This window comes from Pleurodeles waltl, chromosome 3_1, assembly GCF_031143425.1.
Source record: "Pleurodeles waltl isolate 20211129_DDA chromosome 3_1, aPleWal1.hap1.20221129, whole genome shotgun sequence".
Taxonomy (NCBI): domain Eukaryota; kingdom Metazoa; phylum Chordata; class Amphibia; order Caudata; family Salamandridae; genus Pleurodeles; species Pleurodeles waltl.
This window is the reverse complement of record NC_090440.1, coordinates 1,436,309,252-1,436,336,991: the sequence shown is the minus strand read 5'-3', so window position 1 is coordinate 1,436,336,991 and position 27,740 is coordinate 1,436,309,252. Positions and strand designations below refer to the sequence as shown.

Sequence of the window (27,740 nt, the reverse complement as noted above, 5' to 3'; positions counted from 1 at the left end):
AAAACAGACATTCACTGATAAAACACAATTAAAGGTTTGTTAAAGTTCAACAAGCATAAACCATAAAAACGTATGTGATTCTCCTGCTGTGGTATGCAGTGCACATCTCGACCCATAACTCATGAACCCCCATGTTTTTCTGTTTAAAGGCATTTTTTAAACATGCCTTTGTCAAAGAAGTGCTTTGAACTTGGTGAGGGGCACGAGTTATGATGTGTGTTGTACCAAACATTGTACCTATTACAATTACTGACCCCCTAAATATGCTAATCAATAATATGCTGCTACCACCAATATAGTGCTAAAACAGTGTAATGTAAATTGTATTACTGACTTGCAATGCAGTGTTTAAAATTAGAGGAGGACGTAGAATTAGTTCAGTCCCATTGGCTTTTGGTACCTGTCGCTATTTGTGTGTTCTTGTGGTCAGATATAGCAAGAGGCCAAGCACAGCACAAATGGACTTAAAAGTTTTAGCTGCTAATTCTGCCTACGTCCAATTGACATCGATGGACACCAGCATTTCATTATCAATGCTCAGATACAATGCACGAAATATGGAAAGACTGGGTCCCCCTCAACCAAAAAGTATTACTTCATTTAACACAGTTATCCAGAACACAAAGTGGTCTACTGTGCACATTATATTATCATATGAGTTAATTTGAGCAGAGAACATGTGAGTCTATTAGTTGGATTCAATGGAATAATGGAGGAATAGAGGAGGGAAGACTCCAGAAGTGTTAATCGGGAGATCATAGCAGGGATGAGGTTTGGGATGAGTAAAGGAGAGGTGGAGGATGGAAGAGTCTGTAGAAAGGGATTAGGAAGATCATAGTAGTAAAATGGGGCTTGGGATGAGTCAAAGGAGTGATAAATGTGTAAGGCTTTAATAGGGTTGTTTGGGGAATCATAGTAGTAACCTGAGGTTTGGGATGAGCCAGGAGGGTAGAGTCCAATAATGTTATTTTGGAGATAATAGTAGAATGGGTTTGGGATGAGTCAGAGGGTAGAGATAGAGGATAGATCGATAAAGGTACAGGGTGATGGTGAGAAAGAGTAAAGCTTTCAAGAGTACACTTTTTTTCCTTGTACAGTAGGACTAAAGTAGTAAATATATATATATATACGTGATTACATAGTAAGGGAATATATTGGTAAGGATTATAACATGAGATTTAAAGTTGTATTGTATAAACACAGACTTTCAAGAGTTGCAGTATTTGAAGTTAATTTGTTTGTGTACTTTTATAACATAATTTTAGCTCTCCTCAATACTGAAATGTTTGTAGATTAATAGTTACGATAATATTTACCTATTGTGATAGATTAACTAAAAACAGATACTAGGCAGTCTAATCACACAACTTATATAGAAAATATGCAATGGCCTGTGAATTTGTCAAGTGTAGAATAATATACACATATATATACATTTGTACATACACATATACATTATATATATATACACACACACTCAAGTGCAGCTACACATACATATACATACATATATACATTTAACCATAGGTAAAATATACATCTGTTAAACAGGCCTAAAGAGTATGTATATATTTTAAGATAAAATTGTTATTATACATATTTGTACAAAGAAATATACATATTTAGATATATACATATATTCCAATTATAAAATCTTTACATACACAGGGATATGTAGTACATTGCTGTTTGAGTATTGTGGTTATGTAGGAAACAGTCAACTCTTGAGTAGTCTTCTGAAGATAAGATAGTTATCCTTGGATCTTATATATGGGGGTAAAGAATTCCATAGTTTGGCCACTTCAATGGAGCGAGATGTACCACCTATTGACATTTTCTTGTATGGTGATGTTCCTGAGAGAAGGTTTCTTTGTTGAATGTATTTGGTGATTTTATTTCTAATGAAAAGCAGTCCTGTTCCATATATTGCTTTGCAGGTAATACAAAGCACCTTGAAAGTGGATCTTCTGACAACTGGTAACAAAGGGGGAGAATGGATGACATTAGTTGTGTTTTGAAGGTAGGATGTGATCCTGACAAGAACAGTCCCCTCTATGCCAGCTTCACAGAGTCTTTGAATTAGGGTGTCATGGTCAACTGTGTCAAAGGCAGCTGAGAGGTACAGGAGAAGTAGTGTATCAACTCCATTGTGATCTATTGTGTTTTTAAGATGATCCCAAATAGCGATGATGGCAGATTCAGTGCCTCTTTTTGGGCGGAATCCAGCTTAGTAGACTGAAAGTATTGAGTTTTCTTCAATGAATTGCGACATCTGGGCAAAAGCTGCTCTATCAGTTTTCCCAGGAAAGGTTCTTTTGTAATTGGTCTGAAGTTGATGGGGCCATGCGAGTCCATGTTTGTTTTCTTTAATAATGGGTGTATGTATGACCTTTTTCATGTCTTCAGGAAAGATTCCTGTAGATAGAGAATTATTGATAATTCTTCCTACTGGTGTGGCAGCAGAGGTAGATACAAGAATGTTTTTGAAGATGTGTGGTAGACAAGGGTCAGAAGGGAGCCTGATTTGACCAGATCCATAAATTCACTTTGTGATATTTGTTTGAAGGACTGCAGAGGATAGGTTGGCTTACTCCTGGAGAGGACTTTTGAAAATGGGTTGGTGCTGGTGGTTTTCCTTTGTTTTAAATAAGAGTCCAAAGTCTTTGCCTTGGTTGTGTAATGATTCACCAGTTTGTCTGTGAAATCTTGAGTAATGGAATTAGTTGCTTTTATGCATTAGGGTTTTCGAAATTCATTGAGAATTTTATAAAATTCTTTATTTGCAGATATAGCATTTTGAAACTTAGTAACTTTTTAGCTTTTTTGATTGATGATTTGTATATTCTGTTAAGTTTGCGTAGCTGAAGTGTGTCTTGAATGTTGTTTGTTTTGAGCCAGGTTCATTGCAACCTTCTGATTTGTTGTTTTATCTTTTTAGTTCTGTATTTCTCCAAGGTGCTTGTTTTCTTTTGTCCTGTTTTGTTTTTCTGAGTGGTATTAGGATATTGAAAGCTTCTTGTAGCCACTCAAAGTTTTTGAGCAGACGTTTTTGTGTCTAGATCTGCGTTGGCTGTTAGTTGTGTTTCTGACTACTCAAAATTGAGTTTGATCCATGGTTGATAGTTGGATGTATGTAAGGTAGTATTGGGTCTGATGATTTGTGGTGTTTTATGTTGGAATGTTACCAGATGGTGGTCTCACCATGTGACTAGTATGATGCTTTGAACGGTAACTAGTTCTGGGTTTGCAAAAATGACATCTGTGTCCAGCGATGTGTGTGGGATTGTGTACAATCTGATGTAAGTTCAATGTGACTAGGCCAATGATGATAGCTTTTGGATGGGGCATATTGGGTTTGTCAAAAATAGGGGCATATTTAAGAGCCCCTAGCACCACTGAGGCATCCGGTGGCTCCTTGCCCTGCATCGTATTTACAAGGTGGCGTTAAGCACATGCAGCACTTTGCGTGGAAGGGGCGTGCAATGCGTGTTGCTTTGGGCATGCTACTATTTTGCTACTATTTTGCTTGTATTTTGACTCTGCTTCATATGTACGAGTTTTTGTAAACCTGAGGCAGCGCCAAAATTTAATGCCACCACAGGTGTGGCGTAAGCATGGCGCAACGAGGAGAATACATTTATTTCTCCTCGTTTTTTGCTGTATGTGTGCTGCATTCTGCAAATCGCCATTTAAGATAGTTTTTTTATAGGAAGGTGTCCCTTCCTGAACAAAACAATTTCCCACTCAACACAGCCATCCTTGTACCATGACGCAAGAGTGGCTGCGTTGGTGCTCGACTGCAAATTTAATGGCGGCGCAGGGGACAACATAGGGGTGCGCCGTTCTCTATTAAATATGGTGCATTCCTGCGTTGTGAAAATGATGGAGTGGCGCTGCCAATTTAGGCAGAGCTTCACGCTCCGTCATTTTCTGTTAAATATGGGCCCAAATGTTTAGATGCCCAAGAATGCATAGTTTATAGTATAGTGTTATAAGGTTTGAAATAGTGTCTAGAATTGTGTCTGGGATTAATTTCTAGGTGGTGGTCTGTAAAGGAGGAGAAAGTTGGTGTAGGGTATCATCTGGTCACAAACTTGTTTGGAGATATTGGGGGTTATTACAACTTTGGAGGAGGTGTTAATCCGTCCCAAAAGTGACGGCTATACCACCAGCCGTATTACGAGTCCATTATATCCTATGGAACTCGTAATACGGCTGGTGGTATATCCGTCACTTTACCGTCACTTTTGGGACGGATTAACACCTCCTCCAAAGTTGTAATAACCCCCTTTGTCTGTTTTGCTGATATTTATTGTTTGTTTGGCTATAACAGCTTGTCCACCTCCTCTTTTGCCTATACAGTTTTTTGTGATGCTTTGATAGCCTGGAAAAACAGCTTTGTGTAACACTGGGGCCATGTTATCTCCCAACCATGGGAAGATTACATCAGTGAGTAGGTCGTAGATGGGGTACTTGTTTTTAGAGAGTGATTAAGCATTTATGAGTAGGTAATTTAGAGATTTGTATTGGTGGTGGTGTAATTTTGTTTTGTAGGAGAGTTACCAGTATATTTTAAACTTGTAGCAGGTGTGTCATTAGTGTTGATATTAACTGTATAAATGTCACAATATTGTTATTTTTCTATACTGTGTTCCTCATCCAGCAGGCTTAGAAGGCATTTTGTCGGGTCTGTGTGTCATTGATGAAGATGGTGGTTGCGAGTGATTTGGTGAGTTGTGTTATTTCTGTAGAGTAGCCGTCTTGTGTAATAGACATGAGGATGTGTAATTGTGAAGAGTGACATGTTCTTTGCGTTTGTTTAGGGTGGAAGGAGTATGTGTTAGGGGTGGTGGTGGAGCATGTGGGTCATATTCTAACAGTCTAAATTGTGCAAAGGATGAGAGGCGGGTGAATGAATGTTGTTTTGTTTGGGTGTTTGTGGCAGAAGTTGGTGAAGAATGAGAATATTGGAAGAACATAAATTTGTGATTCCTCCATTACACCACATATTGCATACTTGAATATTTCTACCTGGGCCCCATGTTAGGTGGAGCAGAAAGAAGTAATTTCATCAAATCGTAATATCCCTGACACAAGTCCAGTTCATGCTGCCAGGAACACAGTTTGACCATTACATCATCATGTATCTTCTTCACCCCTGAGTTGCACATATAGCTATGCAATGTGCCTTGTTCCTGAACTTTTGCAGTCTTAGTGTTCGAGCACTGATGAGCACACCTACACATATTGCTACCTATGCACTGCTATCCTGATAAGATCTGTGTTTTAGTCCCTGAAGGGTACACCCACACAGAACTACACCAATGCCCTCAAAACATCTCTGCAGAACTCCCTTGGTCTCTAGTAATGAAATCCACACATAACGCTGACAATGCACCTCAAGCATGGACTGCTTAAGCTTTGCTATTCTAGCACTGAGGAGCACACTCACACACAACCAAACTAGTGTACTTCAAACCTTTGGGATGGTGTCAAGGATTGGGGCTCACATAAGGCTTGGGATTGTGACAGGGATGGCAAATGTGGCAGAACCTGTAACTTTGACTGGATGGATGCAGGGCCTTACAGTGTGGCAAAGACTGGGAGAAAGTTAGGAATGGGAATATCTCAGGGATGGGGCAGGTGGAAAGTATTGATGTGACATAGATTGATACCTTGACAGAGAATGGGAATATGGCAGGCTTGGGAATTTTATAGCTACTGTTAAACAGGTATGAATAGGAAAAAGTACCATCAGACTCCTCTGTTCTTTATTCCTGTACTTGAAGGATGTTACCTTGAGCGAGTCAATCAGAGGTTGCCCTCATTTTAATGCTTACCAACTATACAATGTACAAGATACGTTTTAGAGGGAAGATCATATAAACTATGAACTAAACGTCTCTTTACTAGTTTTATTTTACCTTCCCTGTTAGCCATCACCATCAGTTTCTTCCCCATCACCAGCTTTCTTCTATATCTCACTACCAGCACTACTCACTCATCTGCCCATTGTCCTTGCCTTTCTAATCACCCTCATTTTGTCCATCTTTCTAAGTTTCTCATTCTCTGTCATTCTGGCCTGATGTTTATGTGGTCTATTAGCACCACAGTCACATCTAGTCCCATGAGTATCTACTGGTAAGATTTGAAAACATCATTGGGAACACCAAGATGGCCGCTCACACAACCCTAGAGAGTTCAAGGGTGACAAATCCTCTGCCACCAAGATATATGCCCAAAAGTCAGCCTCCAGAGAAGTCTGCTTTGCCCCAGTGTTTGGTTAAACGACTTCCTCCTATTGCCCCAAAAGAAGTCTTGCAACAGTGGGTCTACTTGGCCACAACTAGAAGCACAGTAGGGGGAAAGGAATAGCAGAGAATCTGCACCTTAGCCTTATGCCTTTGGGGCATCATGCTCAAGAAGGTATGAATGTCAGGTCTTCATTGTAGGATGGGTCTCACACATACTGCAGTATATCAACGGGGTTTAGAAAAATGAGTGTGTAAGGGCTGATCTGTATTCAGAAATGGGTTGCTGATGGAATACGGCCATCTTGATTCAGCACTAGCACCCAAGAGACAGGATTCTGCTGTAGTGTTTTATGTAAATGCACCTTGTGTAACAGAAGCTTGCCTAGCTCCAGTTAGTGCTTTGAGTGGCATTTGTCTGAATCTCAACAAGGAAACCAGTTTTCTCAGTTCCAAGATCTCAGCATTACATAACTGAATTTTTTGTTGCAAGTAAAAAACTTAAAATGGAGACCAACTTTCAAATCTGATGTACAGTAATGACTGTGAGGAAAATTTATTGTCTTTAAGAGAGTAAGGCAAAAAACCTTAATCATGGCACAATACATTGTACCACCAGAGCTCAGATTCACCCAAGCAGTAGGGACATCCAATATTTAGATCTCATGAGTTCAAGCAAAAGGTTGTAATAATAATAAATCAAAGACAGCGTCACCATTGACTCTACTGTAAAAAGCAAGTTGATAGCATCTTTCAAAGATTTTCATCATTCATACACATTGTACCGGTGTGTTAATCACCTTACCAACCAGGGGCCACTTGTAGGGTTCATATCCATATTGAGTAGGGCATTTCAAGTTGTTCAGACAGTGAGTACTAGACAAAGAGAAACCTATCTAAAAACAAGTTTATCAATCAATGGAAAGGGATTTTGCTTAATTAAGGAGGTAAAAGATGATGAACCAATTTACACCGTGCAGTCCACCCTGGAAATCTGCGTCAGTCAGGATAAACTGCTAAAGCAATCCATTGAGCCTTGGTGTCTTCATGGACAGTTCATCACCTTCAACTTGCATGCTTCATCCACTTCATCAGGGGCTTCCTTCACGTACAGCCTGTTGCTGCCACGTTCACAGGCAAGATAGCACCGATTAAAGAGCGACGATCTGAACCTGAACATTTCAGAGTTGCCCAGAGAGAAGACTTGTTGGTAGAAAATTATATCACTGGTGTTGCCCGGGATTGAGGTCAGAGGCTCTCCTTCCTTAAAAAAGACAAAGTAATTTAGTTTAGTTAATACATCACATACCTTTACAATCAAAGTGAATAAAGTCTTATAGCCCACAGCTGTGGGCTAAACCAGTTGTTTAAGGCCCTGACCTGAGGTATAGGCCCACATGCAATATAAATATATGAATTATGTATGTGTGTGTATGTAAAATTAAAATATATCTAAGTATATGTATGCTATTATATATATTTACATATCAGAAGTTTTATTATATCATCAGTTATGAACCTGGAGCCACTCAATTGTATTCAATGGAGCTCTCAACATTCCTATGTTCTAATTTAACTTAGAATTAGGGATGAATGAAACTTTGCCTAAAATACTGAATGGTGAACATGTTTTTAGTTTAAAAAGCCAACATGTGGGTTTTTTAGGGCAATACATTTTTAGTTTTGCAACATATTTGGTAAAACATTGATTTAACACATTAAAACAAATATTTGTTTCTTTTGACTTCTGGAAACAGATAGCTGTAATAAAACAAAATAATATAAAGACCAAAGAAAGAGACATCACATGCCCTTTAAATCAAATAAAATCATCCACCTCCAGGACCATGCCTCAGCTTATGTGGCACCATTCACAAATTCATCGCCCTGCTCAGCATTGACTCCAAGCACTACATCTTCCTCAAAGACCTCAATTTTCAACTTGATGATCTTAACCACACCAACACCATCAACCTCCTCAAAAGCATGAACAACATCAGACTCACCGACCCCACACACCACACAGGACACACATTTGATCCCATCATCACGGCCAGCGACACAGTGAAGTATTGCCATCTCACCAAGCACGCCTGGACGGACCACGCCATCATCCACTTCACCATTGCAGGATCCTCTGACACTGCCTCAAAGCCGCCCAAGAGCTTACACTGCAGCTAGGATGACGTATCAGACAGCCAACAGACCAACTTCAACGCCTCCCATCCCGACTCTTCAACCAATCTAGAACAGGCAGTCAAGATCTTCTCTGCTTGGATCACCAACTGCGCCAACAGAGTCGCCCCCACCAAGCCCTCCACACTCAAAAGGCCCACGATGACAGGCTGCTGGTACACCACAGAACTGAGAACCACAAAAAGCGTCTGCAAATGAGTAGAAACAAAATGGCACACCGCAGATAGCTTAAAGATAGAGACACCTCCAAGTCATCCCTCAACCAGAACTACCAACTACTGGAAGAGAGCAAATTAAGTGCACTAGCCTACCGTATCAAAGCCAGCTCTAACCACAGTAAAGAACTGTTGAACATCGTCACAGAGTTCTCCAACCCCTCAGCCACTGAAAACATCATCACCCCTTCTCAGGAACTCCGTCCACACACCCAAAGACCCCTGTCCTCACCACATTTTCAACCTCATGAGCAAGATAATGAGCAGTGAGCTCACCATCATTTTCACCTCATCCATAAGCATGGCTACCTTCCCCAGGGAAGGGAACACACACAGAAGTCAAACTCCTTCTCAAGAGACCATCTGCTGACCCCAGTGAACTCAAGAACTCCCATCTTTCTGCTCCCCTTTCCCACTAAAGTCACAGAACACCTGGAGAACAATAATGTTCTCCACTCCTCCCAATCTGGATTTAACACCAACTACAGCACTGAAACCGCCCTGATCGCTGCCACTGAAGACATCAGAGCCCTCCTTGACTGGTGAGAAATGGTGGCCCTGACCCTCCTTGACCTCTCAGTGGCATTTGATGTCATATCCCACAACACCCTTATCAAAAGGGTTCACCACATTGTAATCCAAGGAGACACCTTAAATGGATAGCCTCCTTCGCCACTAGAAGGACCCAGAGAACCCACTTTCCACCATTTACCTCTGAACTTAAGAACATCATCTGCATTGTCCCTCAGCCCTCCACTGTTCGATATCTACATGACCCCTGGGTCAAGATAGTCAGAACCCACGGAATGAACATCATGTCCTACGCAGACGACATCCAGCTCATCTTCTCACTATCAGAAGACCCCTCCATCACTAGGGCTAACTTCTGGAGGTACGTGATGGGCATCACAGACTGGATGGAAAACACCTGCATAAAACTCAACACCGACAAACAGAAGTGTGGATCATCAGGAGCAATAACTCCCGTAGAATGATTGTGGTGGCCTTCCAAACAATTCCGGGACCCACTCAGAGACACTATGGGGGTCATTACGACTTTGGCGGTCTTTTCGCAAGACTGCCGAGGTACCGCCAGTGGTGGCGGTCTTCCGTGCCGCGTGTTATGACCGCTGGCAGCATGCCGTCCTTTTTGGTACAGAAAGCCGCCGGCAGCCATACTGCCGGATGGCGGGAAAGTGGAGGTTGCTCAACGTCCACCGCCACGTAAACAGAACACCGCCCACTGAATCACGTCCCATGATTCGGTGTGGCGATGTTCTGGTGACGGTGTTCTGGTGACGGAGCTGCCCCCATGGATCCCGTCCCCTCCCGGAGGATCAACGGACAAGGTAAGTTGATCGTCCATTAGGGAAGGGGGTGGGGAGGTGTTGTGTGCGTGCATGGGGCTGTGCGTGTGAGAGTGTAGAGGGGGTGAGTGAGTGAGTGTATGCGTGCGGGGGGTGTTGTGTGTATGGGAAATGTGTGCGGGTCGGACAGTGTGCATGTCTGTATGTGTGCGGGTATGTGTTGTTGGGGTGTATGTGTGCGTGTAGGGGTGTGTATATGTGCATGTTCGGGTGTGTGCATGTAGGGGTGTGTATATGTGCATGTTTGGGGTCGGGGTGGGGAGGGGGGTTGTGCCACCTTTGGAGGGATGGCAGGGGGTGGGGGTGTGGGAGGAGGATTCGTGGGGGGTTGCGGGGGTGGGGGAGACCCCTATCAGTGCCAGGGAAGGAATTCCCTGGCACTGATAGTGCCTACCGCCATGAATCTCATGGCGGTGCCCAATCACCCGAGATCCATGGCGGTATGCAGGGTCCTGATACCGTCGGCGGTCTAGTGACGACTGCCGGGCTGGAGACCACAATCTCCAGCCCAGGGGTTTTCACCGCCATGGTGGTCAAAATGGTGAAGTGGCAGATGATCGCGGCGGTAACCGCTGCGGTCATAATTCCTTTTTTTTCCCACCGGCCTGTTTGCGGTCTTACCGCCGCTTTACCACTGACCGCCAGGGTCGTAATGACCCCCTATGTTTGCAACCTTGGCATCATTCTGGACAGCAAGCTCACCATGAAAAAACAGAACAATGCAGTCTCCTCCGTCTGCTTCCTCACTCTTCACATGCTCTGTAAGGTCTTTAAATGGCTCTCTATCAACACCAGACAAATCGGCACTCAAGCCCTAAGCACCAGCTGGCGGACTACTACAATGCACTCTACGTAGGAATCACCATACACCTCCTGAAAAGACTAAGGACCATACAGAACACAGTGACTAGACTCATCCTCGACCTCCCCAAATGGACCTATACCACCTTCCAACTCAAGAAACTCCACTGGCTCCCCACTCAGACGAGATGTCAATTTAAAATGCTGATCCACACCTACAAAGCCCTTCACAATCAAGGACCAGCATATATCAAACACCTTCTGAACTTCCACCAACCCTCCAGACACCTGTGCTCCACTTCCCTTTTCCTCGCAGACACCCCCTGCTTCCACAAAGCAACAACAGTGGAGAACATTCGTTCTCCTACAGTGTGGAGAAATCCTGGATCATCTCCCCCTTCACTTACGAACATCTTCCTCTCTTCTGGAATTCAGGAATGGACTCAAGACCTGGCTGTTCGACTGAGCCCCTTTAGCACCAATGTTCTTAGTGCCTGGATGCCCTCATGTGTGATTAGCGGTGCTTTATAAATTCTATTTGATTTGACATGTCATGGGTAAAGGAAATAACCACTATTTTGTGGAGTATTTTGAACTAAAGAAATAGCACTCAAGGAACACAGTTCAGAGAATTTTTTGCTGTACTATGCACAGCTATTGCCAGATAGGAACAGAACCTTCCTGGTGGCTGATGAATCCCAAATGGCCCCTGAAAAAAACCCAAAACTACAGAATTTTCTTTGTTTTACTGTTATTAAATTAGTCAATGTTTGAATATTGATAAACAAAACTGTGTGTGAAAATTATGGGTGACCGTGTCTTCATAATACATCTGTGAAGGAAGAGTATATGTACGGCTACAGTTTTTAACAGCATTTAATTAAGAATTACATTGAACTCATATTGAAAATATGATTATAGAATTTGTTTGCACAGTAGATGGACGAATAGTAGGTCAGAGTGGAATGTTTGTTTGACAGTGATTTTTAAATCAATTGACTGTATTTATGACATGAAATATGGCATATGGTTAGGTCAAACTTGAGGTGGCATGGTGGGTGAAAAACAATGGATTGGGATGTGGCCAGACTGATTGTAAGCGGCTGAGATTAATTCAAGCATTCCATGTATCACTTTGTGTTTTGATTCCCTAAGTGTGACAGTATGCCCAGACATGGGTCCCGTGCTCACTGTGCCACTAGACTCAAGCTACAACTGGCTGATGAGTCCACAATAAGGGCAAGCCAGTTCTGACTCCCTTGTGTTCCAGTTCAGGGAGGACCTGACCTGGCAATTCGGGCTGAGCTGCTCCCATTGGAGCAGGGTCAAGAGTGATTTGCATGTGGCTGGGTCCAAGTTGAGTTTGCATGTTGGATGAAAAATGATGGCTTGGGATGTGCCTGAGTGATCATGAGGGGCTCAGATTAATTCAAGCATTCCATCCATTAAAGGTGACATGGCCGAAATGGCGACCAGGACTATCCTATCAATCTGAGCTCCACTAGATTTGCACATCGTTCAACAACCTGAACAGAGTTTTGCAGCCTGCTGCATCACCCCAAGTGTGACACCCCTATCCACTGCCTGCTGCACTGTAGAACAGGGCTCCTGGGGCACCTGCTGCCCACTCAATACGCTGACCTGTGGCATGGCCCAGTGCAGTCAACCGGGCTATGACCTCAATTGCCTCTTGAGGCATGCTCTGCCCAGATTTCTCCTGACTGGTGTGCTGTGAGGCACATTTTCAAGTGTACCCCCCTTCCTGGGAAGCCATGACAACAGCATCAGAAGACAGAAGAGCACCCCAGTGTGCAGGTGACTTGGGCCTGTTACTAACTTTGTATGCCATGTGGCGTGGCTTAGAGTGGGTGGCCAAGCCACAGCCTTGATTGCTGGCTATCCTGGGAGAGCATGCCCTTGCCAACCTCTCTCCTTCTGGACCAGTGTGGTGTTGCACCCTCAGAGGTAGCTTCAGGAGGTGGTGGAGTTGTGCCCGCACTTGTGGGTGACCTAGGCCTGCTGCTTGCTGTGCACTGTATGCCCCACACTGCTCCCAATTTCTGTTTCTGTGGGAATCTACACATGAACCCCAAAAGTGGATAGTGAGGAGGTGCTTTCCCCCTTCGGTACTGTACAGTTGCCCTGACATCATGCCTGTACTGTGAGGTGGTCAACCAGTGTCTCTGTATAGTGGTACTATACTAGCATGCCCGCTTCCCCATGGTGCACCGGAGGCATGATAGGTCCACATCCACAATGGCTGAATAGGGGGCCAATGGAGTGGCTAGGGGACCATATTGGCACATTGATGCAGGGATGGAACACAGGAGATCCGAACACCCTAGAAAATTTGGCGAAATCCTGAAGGCTGTACTTGACATAATGGACCCTAGAACCCAAGATAGATGTCCTAGGAATCAACATCGGTCCACTCCATGATGGTTGTAGCAAACTTGAAGGACAAAGTGGACAAAGCAGAAACTACAATGGCAGCCCTTTATTCCTCAGAGACGGAGGTGGAATTCTGCATCAGGGCACTCCAGGAAGAGGTACATTACCATCAGAAAAAGGAGGATGATGTGGAGAGCTGTTCACATCGCAACAACAATAGGATTTTCTGAGTGCATTGAGGGCCCCAGCATGGAGCTCTATCTGGAGGAATGGCTGGCTCAAACTGTGTTAGGGGGCAGACTTTCACATTTTTCTTAGTTAAACAGGTCTGAGGGTTCTGGGCAGACTACCCCCACCAGACACCTCCCCCAAGACCAGTAGATGCCCTCCTCTTTAATTATAGTATCAGGGTCTTTACCTTGCAAGTGGCATGGGGTAAGGGTCCCTGACTTGTGGAGATCTGCAGCATCAACATATTCCCTGACTACACTGCTGAAAAGCATGGTTTCCTTTCTGGGAGTTAAAAGACATTAAAAGGGCTTGGAGTTGAGGTTACGCTTTGAACTTCCGAGTCACATTTCTGATCATGTATAATGGTAATACCATCTTCTGCACATCCCCTGAAGAGGCTTAGGCCTGGCTGGAGGGTAGGCACTTCAAATCCACCCCCTGGCACCAGAATGATATCAGTGGTTGGTCAGTGAACAAAAGAGGGTGTCCCTGTGACCAGTCGCAGTTGGTGACATTTGAAAGTGGTGGAGTGTAAAAGTTGGGTATAACTTTTCTGTAGCAGGCAATGCCAGCAAGCTCAGTGGACAAATGTGGGGTCCAGAGAGGGTCATCCTCCTGAGAAAAAACTGAAAAAAGATTGGCAAATGCCACATTTTAAAGCAAAATAATTTAGTGATAAAGCAAGACTTATTAAGCAGTGGGACTGTATAGTCTTGTTAAACACATTAAGAACTGCCACACATCATAATGCACTAATATGTTCAACAGTTACTGTAATGTGCACATTGTACAGCACAACAACTTCTGCCCTTTAAAGAGTACTTGCTCAGTGTCTTGCACTGCATGCAGCATCAACTTTGGAAAAGAATGCTCTAATTAGGCTTCAGGAAGCACCCACAACTGCTGGCTACAATCAGTAATATGGAAACATATGCAGGTAGGTCTTTAAGTAGGATGAAAAAAGCAGGGGGCTCTCTAAAAGGGAACAAGTAAAATACATTTCTGTGATTCCCATTGTATGCCAACCAACCAGTATTTTGGTTTCCCTCTGAGATGTAACTGCATGCAGATATATAACACAACTGACATAAACCTAAAACCTGTCAGTATGATTGGTTTTGTCAATGGTTGATAGCTGTTTGAGAAAAATGAGTAACAAAAATGATTTGTTATAAACAATTACCACTGAAAATATTTCACTTCTGAAGTCGTGAGTCTGTGAATTAAATAGTACTGATACCAGTGGAAGGTGTTTTGGTGTTGAGCTATGTACTCATCATGTTAGATATGTATGCCTTTTTTATCTGCATATCTCAACCATCTGCACATCTTCAACTGCCTCTTTTTCCTCCTCAGCACCCTCTTTTCACTCTTCCCCTGAATACACTGCCCTGCATCTCCCTCACTTCACCGCTTCCAAACATACACTACACTCACTCAGATTTAAGCAATTTATTTCCTTTTGCTTTTTCCTTGTAAATATTTTAATATCTGTGTACCCCCGTCACAAACATCTCCACAGAATTTGAATTGCAACTGGAATACATGACAATAGTTCTGTGTGCTCTGTAGAAAGGCCAAACCAAGCTTCAGCTTTAGAGCTCTCAATCAAAGCCCCTAATAAACCCCTGGTACGGCTCAAAGTATGCACTACACAACAATATTAAGATGCACAGAATAAAACACAGAACCATAACATGATAAAATAGCTAACACTCTTGGGGAATACAAGAGTAAGCACAACATGTGAAATAAAAGAAGAACTAAATCACTTACATACATTGCCTTAACATTTGTAACATTCATTGTTCATAAAGCAATCCATGTTTTGGCATTAATGTTCAGGGCATGAAGATAGGGCCAGTTTTATATACATACAGCAGACTTTACTATAAGCATATATTTCTCCCTTTGCATTTGACCTGGATATTTGGATCAACCTCGCAAGAGAACAAAACACTGCTAGTTTTTTGGATCAATCACACGGAGGAACAAATACATCAATTCTACTTCTAATAGGGCCAGCGACATGTAGCCAGAGCCTGGGGTACCGCAGTGGGAGAGGTGAGCGTGAACTGGGGTCTCAGCACAATATACATAATACAAGATTAGCATTATGACAGTCACCATTACCAAGGACAAGGCACCAACTTATACACGCTTGCATCGACTCCTACGTGTGACGAATGGGAAATTGTGGGATCTATGCCTATGAATGACAGACGGCTTCCCTCACGCAGGGATGGAGACCGTGATGCCCACAACAGTGACGATGAAAGCGTCACTGGCCTTTAGAGGATAGCATCATAAACTACAATTGCAAATAAGGGTTTTAAAATGGTAAGCCCTGCGCTGTGTGTCCCATTGCAGAAAGCTGATTTACTGTCTGGCTTCCCTCTCCTGCTTCAGAGCGAGGCAGGTCAGACAGCCTGGGTCAGACAGCCTAAACTTAAATACACTGATTTATTTAGCGATATGATTGTATAAATAGTTAAATCAATCAATCTAATTATTATTTGTGTAGGAATGTGTAGGAATTTCAGTGAGGCACAACCCGTAAGACCTAATGGAGAAACCGACCCTGCCCGTTACAGGAATAGGAGGTCAAGCCCATCGAAGGAGCAAGCAGCCAAGGAAAGGGTGCAAGTGCTTGCTGTAGCGAAGCAACATATTGCACACACCCCCTTCCTGGTGTGTTGGAGCGCAAGGAGCAGGATCCTTTAAAGACTGATCATGAATTGAAAGACACATTGTTTCATGGGGTACCACACCTCACACCCATGACAGCAGAAGGAGTGATATGCCATCCCCGCACTCAGTTCCCCCCTGGGGTATGCCAGGTTCTGCCCACATCTGGACTTTGGCTCTACAAGGAATACTTTCCTTCATGCCCACTTGCAGTTCCCCAATGTTAATTGAAGCAGGGAATTCATGACATATGGTAAGCTGTCTGTGCTTTCCATCTCTCATCAGATTTTTCCCAAGTAGGGTCTAGAGGACCTGTATCCCACCATTTTCCATACTTTCCGAGACCAGAACCATGAGCATTGCAGCGCATGTGGCTGAGCCCCTGTTGGTGCATTGGTCTGGTACTGGGAATGTTGTTATTGTGTTACAAATGTTCTTGTATTTTGATTTTCTGAGTTGGTACAATGTTGGTAGCTATTGTTGAGCCCCACCTGAGTGGAGCATTAACCCGGGGGTTGGGAAGTGGGTCCTTAGGAGAGACACAATACCTATGACAGACAGAGGATGACATACAACATTACCCTACCTCATCCTGACCTGGAAAGTTAGGGGCATAGCTAATTATGACTAAAGATATGGGTGGTCATTTTGACCCTGGCTTCCACTGCCAAAAGGCTGGCGGTGCAGACTGCCACATTATGAGTGTGGCAGGTTGGCCTCTGCCAACCCGCCACATCTCCACTCATACCGCCACGGCGTTCTGAACCTCAGGGCCGGAGATGATCATCTCCGACACGGCGGGCCACAGAAGACCATCAGCGGTATTAGGAGCCTGCCTTCCGACATGGTTTTTGCGGCGGTAGCATCGCCACAAAAATCATGGTGGAAGGGCTACCGGTGACAGGGAATTCCTTCCCTGTCACTGGTAGACGGCTCCCTTACATCCCCCAGTAAGCACTCGACCTCCCTCCAGCCACAGCACCCCTACCCCCTATTGACATAGCGCCCCCACCCCCTGACATAGCACCCACCCCCTACTGACATAGCACCCCTTACTGACAAAGTGCCCCCACCACCCCTACTGACATAGCGCCCCTGCCCCCCACCCCCCTACTGACATAGCGCCCCCTCACCCCCTTGACATAGCGCCCCCACCACCCCTACTGACATAGTGCCCCACCCCCCTACTGACATAGCGCCTCCACCCCCCCACTCTCCTCCCCGCATACATGCACAGACACCCACACACACACCACGCATACACCCATTCATTTACACTTACATGCATGCATTCAAAACAACATCCATACATGAATTCACGACTCCAAACATACAGGCATTCATGTACGCATACTCACACCCATCCAAACACGCATACTCACATGCATGCACACTGACATACAGACATGCATACACATTGACTTACAGACAGGCATACAACCACGCACACACACATTCATACACAGACACCACGCACTAAAACACTACACCCCCCTACCCTCCCACCCCCTCCCCTGTCGGACGATCACCTTACCTGTTCCAGGGAGAAGGTCGTCCGGCAGGGGATTGGATGGGACGCTTCCACCGCCGGCAGTCCCCCGCCAGCAGGACACCACCAGGCCGTATTATTGCTCATAATACGGCTTGTGGAGTCCTTCTGGCGGGGCAGTGTTGGTGGTGGAACCGCCAGAGCACCTCCCACTGCCAGCACGACTACGTCTGGATTTCCGCCCAAAGTATGGCAGAAATCCAGCAGTACCCGTGATATTGTGGGCGGGAGACCGCCAGCACTGTGGATCTCCTGGCGCCCGTTGCTTTGGCAGTCTTCAAGGAAGACCGCCAAAGTCATAATGAGGGCCATAGAGTTTAAGAGAATTTGATCCGCAGCGGAAAACGGATAGCATGTCTTCAGGAGACACATCTGTCCTTGTGTGACAGACAGCCAATGTGTAGGAGGAGAAGGGGCACGATTGTGGGGACAACATACCGAAGATATGCCAGAGGCACCTTAATTACGGTGGTCCCTAAGTTGCCTTTTTCGGGTGAACATTCAGGACTAGACCCTGGGGGAACATGTGTGTTGGTAGAAATTCTGTTAGATAGGCTCCCCATCTGTCACTGATATCACTCTATGTGCCTAACTTAAACTAGACAACATTGCTCAATACACTTAGGCCTGCACTACTAAATAATGCTCTTGCACCTTGTGTTTGTAACTGTGTCCCCAACATAGCACTGGATCACTGTCATTAACTGGTGCCAGGAGCACAATCTATAATGCTAATGAAACACCTACAACGTCGGGTGACCTATACACAAGTAGTGGAAGTTTGGCACCTCCTCCACCCAGTCTCAATGGAATCTTCATATTATATAGGCTTGCTGGATCTACACACTATAATTGACCTCTTCTACTGCAGTGCAGAGGTGATATCCCAGGTGTTGGGGTGGAGCACTTAGGACGTACCTCATCTGATCATAATGTGCTACTGCTAGCCTGGCCTGGAGCGGAGGGTGACCACACATCCCAAAGTGCCACCTCCCTGTGGAACCCCGACAAAGCATTCTATTCCACCATAAGACCAACTGGTACAATATTTCCAAGATAATGAGGGAGCTACCTCTGGTGCCTCAGTGGAGTGGAACACCTTTATGGTAGTGCTGAGAGGCCTAACTATTAAATTAGTCTATTGTAATAAGCTCCTGCTCCATGAGGACTTGCAGCAGCTTGAGGCGAATATAAGAGCTTGTGAATTACAAGTGCCCACAGACCTGACAACTGCAGCCTCCTAAAACAAAGTAAAAATTCCATGTAGGAGTACCTTCGCTAAGATTGGTTCTTTAGATTATAGAGAGCATAAGGACTGTCAACATGCAAAGGGGGATAAGGTGGGGAGACTTCTTTCCTGGCTTGTTTGAATGGAGTTCCCCTGAAATCTCACGTTGTGTTCCTATTTTGCTGCATTGTATGCCACGCAGGAAGCCACAGATGCCTCTGCCAAACGCATTCCTGGACACTTGGCAACTCCTAAGAGTATAAGGAGCCCACAATGCTGAACTAGAGGCTCCGCTACCCTCAGATAAAATATACCTGGCTCTTAAACGTAATTAGTGATGCAAAAAAAAATGGAGCGGATGATTCGCCTGTTAAAATTCACTCCACAGTTAATCCTGAGACTATTGCATATCTATGAGCTTGCCTGCTCCCAAGGGGTGCTCTCCAATCTATGAGAAAATCCGTACTGGTTGTCCTACCCAAACCTGACTGGGATCTTGTACTTGGAGGATCACATCACCCACTATTGAATAAATATGGACTACAAGATTCTTAGGAAGGTCTTGGCTAACCAACTGGTACCAATCATGAAAAGGCTAATTGACATGGATCAGAATGGCTTAATTCCCAGGAGAAACACCTTCCTTAATCTACAATGCTTGTTCATGGTAGCGGACTGGGCAAGGGTATCCAGCACCCCCTGGGTGGGGGTCACTGAATGTAGAAAAAGCTTTTGACACCTTGGCTTGGACCTACTCAAGCAAGTCCTCCGCAGAATGGAGGTGGGACAGAGATTTCTCTCTTGGTTATTGCTATTATATAATAGTCTGTGGGCTAGGGTGAAGACGGGCAGGACCATATCTGAACCCATACAAATAGAAAGGGACACGAGGCATTGCATCCATCACTTTGTTTTTTCATGCTCTATGACATGAAGTCCAGGGGTGTAACACAGGCCACTGCTGTGCAGGGGGCACACCAACACTTCAGGAGCCCAAAAAGGGTTGAGGGTACCCATTCAGCCCACAGCTGATGAATGTCTTCGAGATATGGGAGATCGGGGAAACCCTCTTCACACTATCCAAAAGGCCCCATTATTTTGATTTATGCCACTGATGAAATGTAAGACATTACATTAATATTTTGTAAAAATGTGGTAGAGGTCACTTTTCAAATAATATCATCAAAGAAACTGATATAGTGTAAAAAATAAAACTTTTGAATTATTAATGATTACCAATACCTTCACAAGGTCATTTGGAACTGCTTTTGAACATTATAACAACACCCAAGGCATTCAGATGAAAGGGAATGGCTCAGTTGACACTCAGCAAGAGATTTATAGAAACTCCTCCAAGCACTGCCATAATACTGTAGATCATAGAAGAGAAATGGGAGTGCAACATCAGTGAAGCACACTAAACCTACTGGTAACAAGCTGGGATTGAGGGGATGAAGGAGGAAGAGAGAGGGTGCACAGAGGATATGATAAAGCATGATAATTATTTCAATATTTTTTAGAAATAAACATGCAGGTCCCTCAAAGGCACTCCTTCAAGTTACTGCCAGATTATAGGAATTCACCATGTCTTGGTTCTCCACCAACTCCTTTTCCCGCTTTAGCTCCAGTACAAATTAAAGACTGTCACCGACACACTGGAGTGAAGAGGAATTCTGTGGCCAAATGATATTATTTATGAGGTTATTTTGGAATGTTGTTGTGCTTACCCTTTCTTGCTGCTTTACACTGCACTGGAAGCATAATTCCATGCAGCTTACTGCTGCAGGAGAACATTGAATCATAGCACTGATTTGCCTAAACAAAAAGCAGATATGTGATGTTGGACAAAACATACAAACCTCCTCCTGCTCCTCAACTTGGACTTAGGTGTAATATTTATATGTTAAAACCAACTGTACTGTGTGTTGAATCAAAGCCAAGCCTCTCCCCGTCCTGGTTTTTGTAAACTAGTTGCATCTGAACCTCTGCACGTCATAATATTCTACATACATCAAATCATGTTCGATAACCTGTCTATATAAAAGGCTTGGCCCCTTCTTCATTATAGCTTGCTTGTGGTATATCAAATAAGTAAAACAAAGTTCATGATTCTTTTGTAAGTTAATTATTTTCTTTGCCAGGTCAAAATGATTTTTCCACTTACAGGGCAACCATACCAATGTTATATGGCAGTGCTAATGCAATGGCTGCTATTTCAGCAGGGTTAGTGTAACTGTCAAATAGGTGCTCAATTTTTTGTGGTTGGAGTGCAGAGCAGAAAGACAGGTTCATTTAGGTTTAAACAAGAGAGGTAATTGAACTATTTTAAGAGGTTCCTAATTAGAAACAAGGACGCTCCTGTCACATCAAAACACCTTCATGAAAAGTAGAACTAAAAACATGGTCAAACATTGGTCATTCAGGATGGGGCGGAGCCTAGTCACAATAGAGTAAGACATGTCCCGGGTGAGCTCCCCAGTTGCCTTTGGATATCCTGTATCATGCTGCCATCTCAATCCAGCTGCAGGACGAGGTAGGAAGAGACGGACAATGTTGGTGGCTTTTGGGGACCCCCTGAGCTGATGCTGCTGTCAGGATAGGCATGCAAAGTACTGGACACTGTGGATTGGGCCTGCCTTATGGCTGCAAGTCAGGACGGCAACCCCCAGCCTCTGATGTGTCAGTGACATTGGCAGCCACTGCAGGAGAAGCAAACCTTCAGTGGGGCCGTTGTGCTCAGGGGAGTCCACATGATCCTGTGCAGCCACGGACAACAGTTGGCAGCTCCCCTGCAGAGCTAGTGAGAAATGGACCTTAGTTGCATGATCCTGGAGAGGTGCACTGGCATTGCACACAGACAGAAACAACTTGGGTCTCTGCATGCTCGGCCTGCAGCTGCCAGAGGATCCATTACTTTGAGGGGTGGCTCCAGCCCCTGACCAGTTGGTGCCCCTCCTCCCTTGCAGTACTGGGGCCCGGCAGATCCTGTGGCAGGTACATGATGGGAAGGAGCAGACATGGCTGCAGCTGCAGTGACATCAAAAGACACTGAGACTAACATGGATCAGACAAGAGAGTCGAGTGAGGTTTCTGAGGGCACAGAACATTCGGGCGACAATAGGGGCGCACTGGTGGTGACTCCAGGCCTAGCAAAGGAGATACTATGACTTCCATAGAATCAAATGCCTGTTTGCTACTTTTGACTTGCATCACTGTTTATAAGGGTGACACTATGGTGGTCATTATGAAATTGGCGGTGACTATTAAAGTGGCAGTAATACCACCAACAGGCTGGCAGTAATTAGTGCCAAATTAAGACCATGGCGGTGATAACTCCCATAAGCAGCCAATGTACCACACCATCCACAAGGGCGTTATTACCACACACCCCGGCGGTAGCCTCAACAGCCAGGCAGAAAACAAGGTACTGCCCACCATATTACGACACAGCAAATCGCCAGGATTTCCAGGGCGGTACCAATGCCATCAAAAGCCTGGCAGAAACAGAACACAGAAGACCAAAGACTCACCAACAGGGACCCAGAGAAGATCAGTGTCGCCATGGAACCGGAACTTCAAGTCTTCCCGATGCTCTTCTACGCCATGCTCCACCTGGAACACCAAAGCCGATGAAGACGATGACGGTGAGTACAGCCACCTAGTACACAAAGGAGAGAGGGAGGAAAAGGAGAGTGACACAAACACACACTCATAACACACACCATTCACACACACACACCATACACACAACATAAACCAATGGCACTGGACACACGGCATAATAATGCAAGGACTACAGGTCGGCAGTACTGGTATTGTAATAGCATGCCAACACCCACCATATGTAACATATTGATAACATATATATATATTAACAATTGTCCAGAAAGGGCCATTGCCCAGTCCAAAGTACAAAAGGCCCACATGGCCACAGGGCACAGTCCAAGCCCCAACTTGATCCTGACAAACTCTGCACAAAATTGTGCAGGGGCATCATTTTGGAAGTGGAAAGGCACCTCAGGGGGAAGGTGGGTGGGGGCACCTCAGATGAAGTAGGGGACTTGCCCTCTGGTTCTGGAGGGGGCTCCATGCTCGTTTCCCAATGCTTGGGAGTGCAAGGTCACAGTCTCTTAGGTGCGGAACTTGCACACTGCTTCTGGAGGGGGCTCCATGCCCATTTCCCAATGCTGGGGAGTGCAAGGTCACACTCTTGGAGGTGGGGAACTTGCCTACTGGTTCTGGAGGGGGCTCCATGCCCATTTCCCAATGCTGGGGAGTGCAAGGTCACAGTCTCTGAGGTGGGGAACTTGCCTACTGCTTTTGGAGGGGGCTCCTTGTACAACAGTCCCTGGGGGGTGGCCTACATGCCCTATGCTGGAGGTGAGGGCTGCTGTGTCCCAGCTGGAGGTGAGGGCTGCATTGTCTCTGCTGGGGGAGGTGTCACCTGGGCAGCTTCTGCAGGAAGCGAGGGATGCATTGTCTCTGCTGGGGGAGGTGTCTCCTGGGCAGCCTGTGCAGGAGGTGAAGGCTGCATTGTCTCTGCTGTGGGAGGTGTCTCGTGGACAGCCTATGCAGGAGGTGAGGCCTGCATTGTCTCTGCTGGGGGATGTGTCTCCTGGGCAGCCTGTGCAGGAGGTGAAGGCAGCATTGTCTCTGCTGGAGGGAGGTGTCTCCTGGGCAGCCTCTGCAGGAGGTGAGGGACCCTTCCCATTCCTGGCTGGTGGAGTGGGATCCTTCACTATCTTTCATCCACGGCTAGGCGGTGCCTCCACTGTCCCTGTGAACTGCTCGGCTGAGGTGCTGGGCTGGGTTGTTGGGACCTTGCTCTTACGGGCAGGACGAGGGGGTGGAGGGGGAGGGAAGTGGTAAAGTTGGGCAAGAAAAAGCTTCTTAAGGACGGTGGGGCGGGATAAAGGAGGAGGGATGGGAGAGGAGGTTGAGGGAGTGGTTATTGGAGGAGTACGTCTGCTGTACTTGGGTGCGGGTGCATGGGCATGGTGCTGATGTGAGGTGGATGGCTGTTGGGTGTCTGAGTGCCTGGGTTTGTTTCATTTAGGAGGAGGGACAGACAGGGTGGGGGAGGACACAGGGGACGCGCGGATGGTTGTTGTGGAGGTGTCTGCTAGTGAGGTGTGTGTGCTGCTTGGTTTTGTGATGCTGGTGTTGGCTGTTGAGGCAGTACATGCAGGTGTGAGTGTGGATGTGACTGTGAGGGAGTTGGAGGAGGGGGAAGGGGAGACAGTGGAGGCAGTGGATATGGTGGATATGGAAGTGTGTGCAACTATCTGGTGTTTGTGTGAGTGCTTGAGGACTGAAGGGTGCTGCCTGTGTTTGACTGTGCCACTCTTGTGTGTTGTTTTGTGTGCATACTCGTCTGTATGTGCATGGGATCGGTTGGGGTTGAGGAGACTGAGACTGGGAAGTGGTAGATGGAAGAGGGACCATGGGAACAGAGACAATGGCTGCCATCAGAGGGGAGGCCAGAGCCTGAATCATTCTCTGTTGGGCCGCCAATCCCCAGTGGATACCCTACAGGAATGCACTGCATTGCTGCATCTGGGATGCCAGCCCCTGGATGGCATTCACAATGGTTGACTGCCTCATAGAGATGGATGTCAGGAGGTCAATAGCCTCCTCACTCAGGGCAGCAGGGCTCACTGGGGCAGGGCGTGAGGTGCCTGGGGTGAAGGAGATGCCCACCCTCCTATTGAGTGGGCACGGGCAGGATTGAGCACTATGCACTGCACTAGCAATCAATTGGCTAGGTGCACAGCAAGATGAGGGCCAACCCCCGCCAACTGCACCCCTCCTGGGACCCACTAAGCCCTGTCTGACATGGAATGCAACCAAGCTAGGTTACCTGATTATGCAAGACACCCATTACCCTTGAGCTGGATCACGCTGCAATGTCTGACCTGGCATTAAGGGGCACCGACTTACTCACACCCACCACCAAGATCCCATGCCACCTACCAATTATTGTAGTATAACCCACTGTACTCACACCCTTGTGGCTGCTGTGATTCCCTCAAGCGCCCATCCAGCTCTGGGTAGACCATCACCAGTATGCGGGGCATCAGCGGGGTCAGGTTCCGACAGGCACCCCTTCCTCGTTGGGAGGCCATCCCCAGCTGGGCCTCCGCGGTCTTCCGGGCCAAGCGATTCAGGTTATCCCACCTTTTCCTACAGTGAGTGCTCCACCTGCTGTATACCCAAAGGGTCCGCACGTCCTTGGCGATGGCATGCCACAATCCCTTCTTTTGATGGGCACTGGCCTGCAGAGGTAATACAGAGAGGAGGACACCATTACACATACAATCCAGACTGTCACACATATGGCCCACCGATCCCGTTTCCATCTCCATTGGCACACACATCGCCCGGCGCCCGCCATGTACACTACCACCAGACATACTCGCCTCTCAAATGACACAATGCTTGCACACACAACTCCATGCAACCTTCCCATATGCATCATGCCCAAGGTGTACTGGAGGCCCATACTGCAATCCATACTGGGGTAGGACCCCATCCGCCAAGCGCTCCAACTCCATCAAAGTAAAGGCAGGGACCCTTTCCTCAGTCACACGGGCCATGGTAGGTTCCAGATACAGGTCACAGCAGAACTCGCAGTGTAGGTGTTGTCCTGTGGAGAGTCAGGAGTCAAGTGAGGATTTAGATAGAAAATGGCGGTCACGTCTGTGGCGGTGTACACCGTCACCACCGGCGCTGATCCCCATTGGCCACCGTATTGGATAGAGCCACATATTAGCCAATGAGGAATTGCACAGAGGTGCAAGACCACCTTCTGCCACGACACCCAACGTCAGTGCAGTTAACTCACTTCCACCTGGCCCTAGATACACGACAGGCGGTCGCCATTTCATGGTGGTGGACAGCATTCAGATTATTCATAACTGCGTCATTGACAAAAATTACACATACATTGCCATTCCCGCTGTCACATTAATGATGTATGTACACTGAGGTGATGGTTCCATTGTTCAAATTGTGACAGCCTATTCACTCTTGTGTCCCTTGGATTCCTACCACTGCGGACTGTGGACTTGGCTACACTGGAGGACAGGCACATAATGATCACCTATAGACTGGACAGGGGCCACAATCAGAGAGCTGTGTGCCCCATTCAATCTTGACCTGATCTCAGCTATCCGTCATCCCACTGGGATCCCCCCTCTTGTGCAAGTTCTATCAGTGCTCCATTTCCTGGCAACTGGTTCTTTCCAAGTGACAGTGGGCCTGGCAGCAGGATTGTCACAGCCAATGTTCTCAATTGTGCTGGCAAGGGTTTTGTCTGCCTTTGTTCAACACATGTGCAGCTACATTGCTTTCCCCCAGGTGGAAGATTTGGCCATTGTTAAGGCAGGATTCTATGCAATGGGGCATATCCCCAATATAATCTGGGCGATTGATGGTACTCATATTGCATAGGTCCCTCACCAGAATGAACAGGTGTTCAGGAATCAGAAGAGTTTCCACTCACTCAATGTGCAAATGGAGTTCCTGGAAGACCAGTACATCTTGCACGTCACTGCCAAGTATCCAGGGTCGGTGCATGACACCTTTGTTATGAGGAATAGCAGCATCCCAAATGTGATGGCACAACTACAGAGGCACAGGGTGTGGCTAATAGGTGAGCCAGAGTCCACATCCAATGTATGTCAGTGTATGCCTTCAGGTGTTATCCCCATAGCATTGTGTAAGGCTAAAGTTTGTCCCTCTATGCTTGTAGTCTGGCTACCCAAACATATCGTGGCTCCTGACCCCTATGAGGAATGCCAGGACGGGAGCAGAGAACCGTTATTATGATGCATATTGGCGAACCAGGAGAATAATCGACAGGACCTTCGGCCTCCTGAAGGCCAGGTTCAGATGCTTCCATCTGACAGGGGAATCCCTGTGCTACTCACTCAAGAAGGTCTGCCAGATAGTAGTGGCATGCTGCATGTTGCACAACCTGGCCCTCAGACAACATTTGCCTTATCTGCAGGAGGAGGAGACAGGAGATGCCCCTGTGGCATCAGTGGACCCTGAGGACAGTGAGGATGGGGAGGCAGAGGATGAGGATGTGGACAACAGAACATCAGTTATACGCCAATACTTCCAATGACACTGTGACAGGTAAGTAGTATGCCAGAATACTTCGCCCCTTTTAATTTTAATCTGAATTCTGAGTAATTTTTGGCACCAATACGTTAAGTTTCTGTGATATACGGATTTATTTTCTTTCTGTCTGTCTTTATCCTCCTTATCCAAATATGTGTACAAAGTTGATAATTCTATAGTCTTTAATTGTTATCTATGTGATTCTCTTTTCCTTGTCCTTGCAGGTTTCTAATGTATGTTCCTTCTGTTCTTCTCCCCAGGTAAGTAGTCCCAGGCTCCGACACCTTGTCCGAATCAGGAGAGAGAGAAAATAAGGTACGACGCCTGTATTAGATGAATGGGTAGGATGGAATATTCTTTCTATTTCCCTCTCCCATAAATGTTTCTTTTACCATTCTGTGCTTTGTGTGAGAGGTAAATTAGTAGATACTGGTTGTTCATTGTTTATTACATTAGTAGTGTGACATTTTTATTTTAGTTGTGGAGGGGTTTTTGTGGTAGTGCATCACCTTCTTTTCCCTTCACCCCGCGCTATTTTCCTAATGCGTGTTCTCTTTTACTTTCTTTTTTCTTTGTTATTTACTGATGTTAGTGCCCAACACACTGCCCTCCCTCTTCCCTAATTTCTCCTTCCTCCTTCTCTTACAATGGTTTCACCTCCTTCCCATGCCCGCTCTCGTACCTGTGTGAGCAACG

General features: G+C 45.8%; 1 long non-coding RNA gene across 1 annotated transcript in view; it reads right to left on the bottom strand.

Annotated features, from left to right (window-relative positions):
- Nucleotides 1-6,769: 6,769 nt before the first annotated feature.
- LOC138285260 (uncharacterized) overlaps nucleotides 6,770-27,740 on the bottom strand; it is a 329,318-nt gene continuing 308,347 nt past the window's right edge. The window contains exon 5 of the long non-coding RNA XR_011201553.1: nucleotides 6,770-7,515. This is a non-coding gene — a long non-coding RNA (uncharacterized lncRNA). The remainder of the gene's footprint in view (nucleotides 7,516-27,740) is intronic.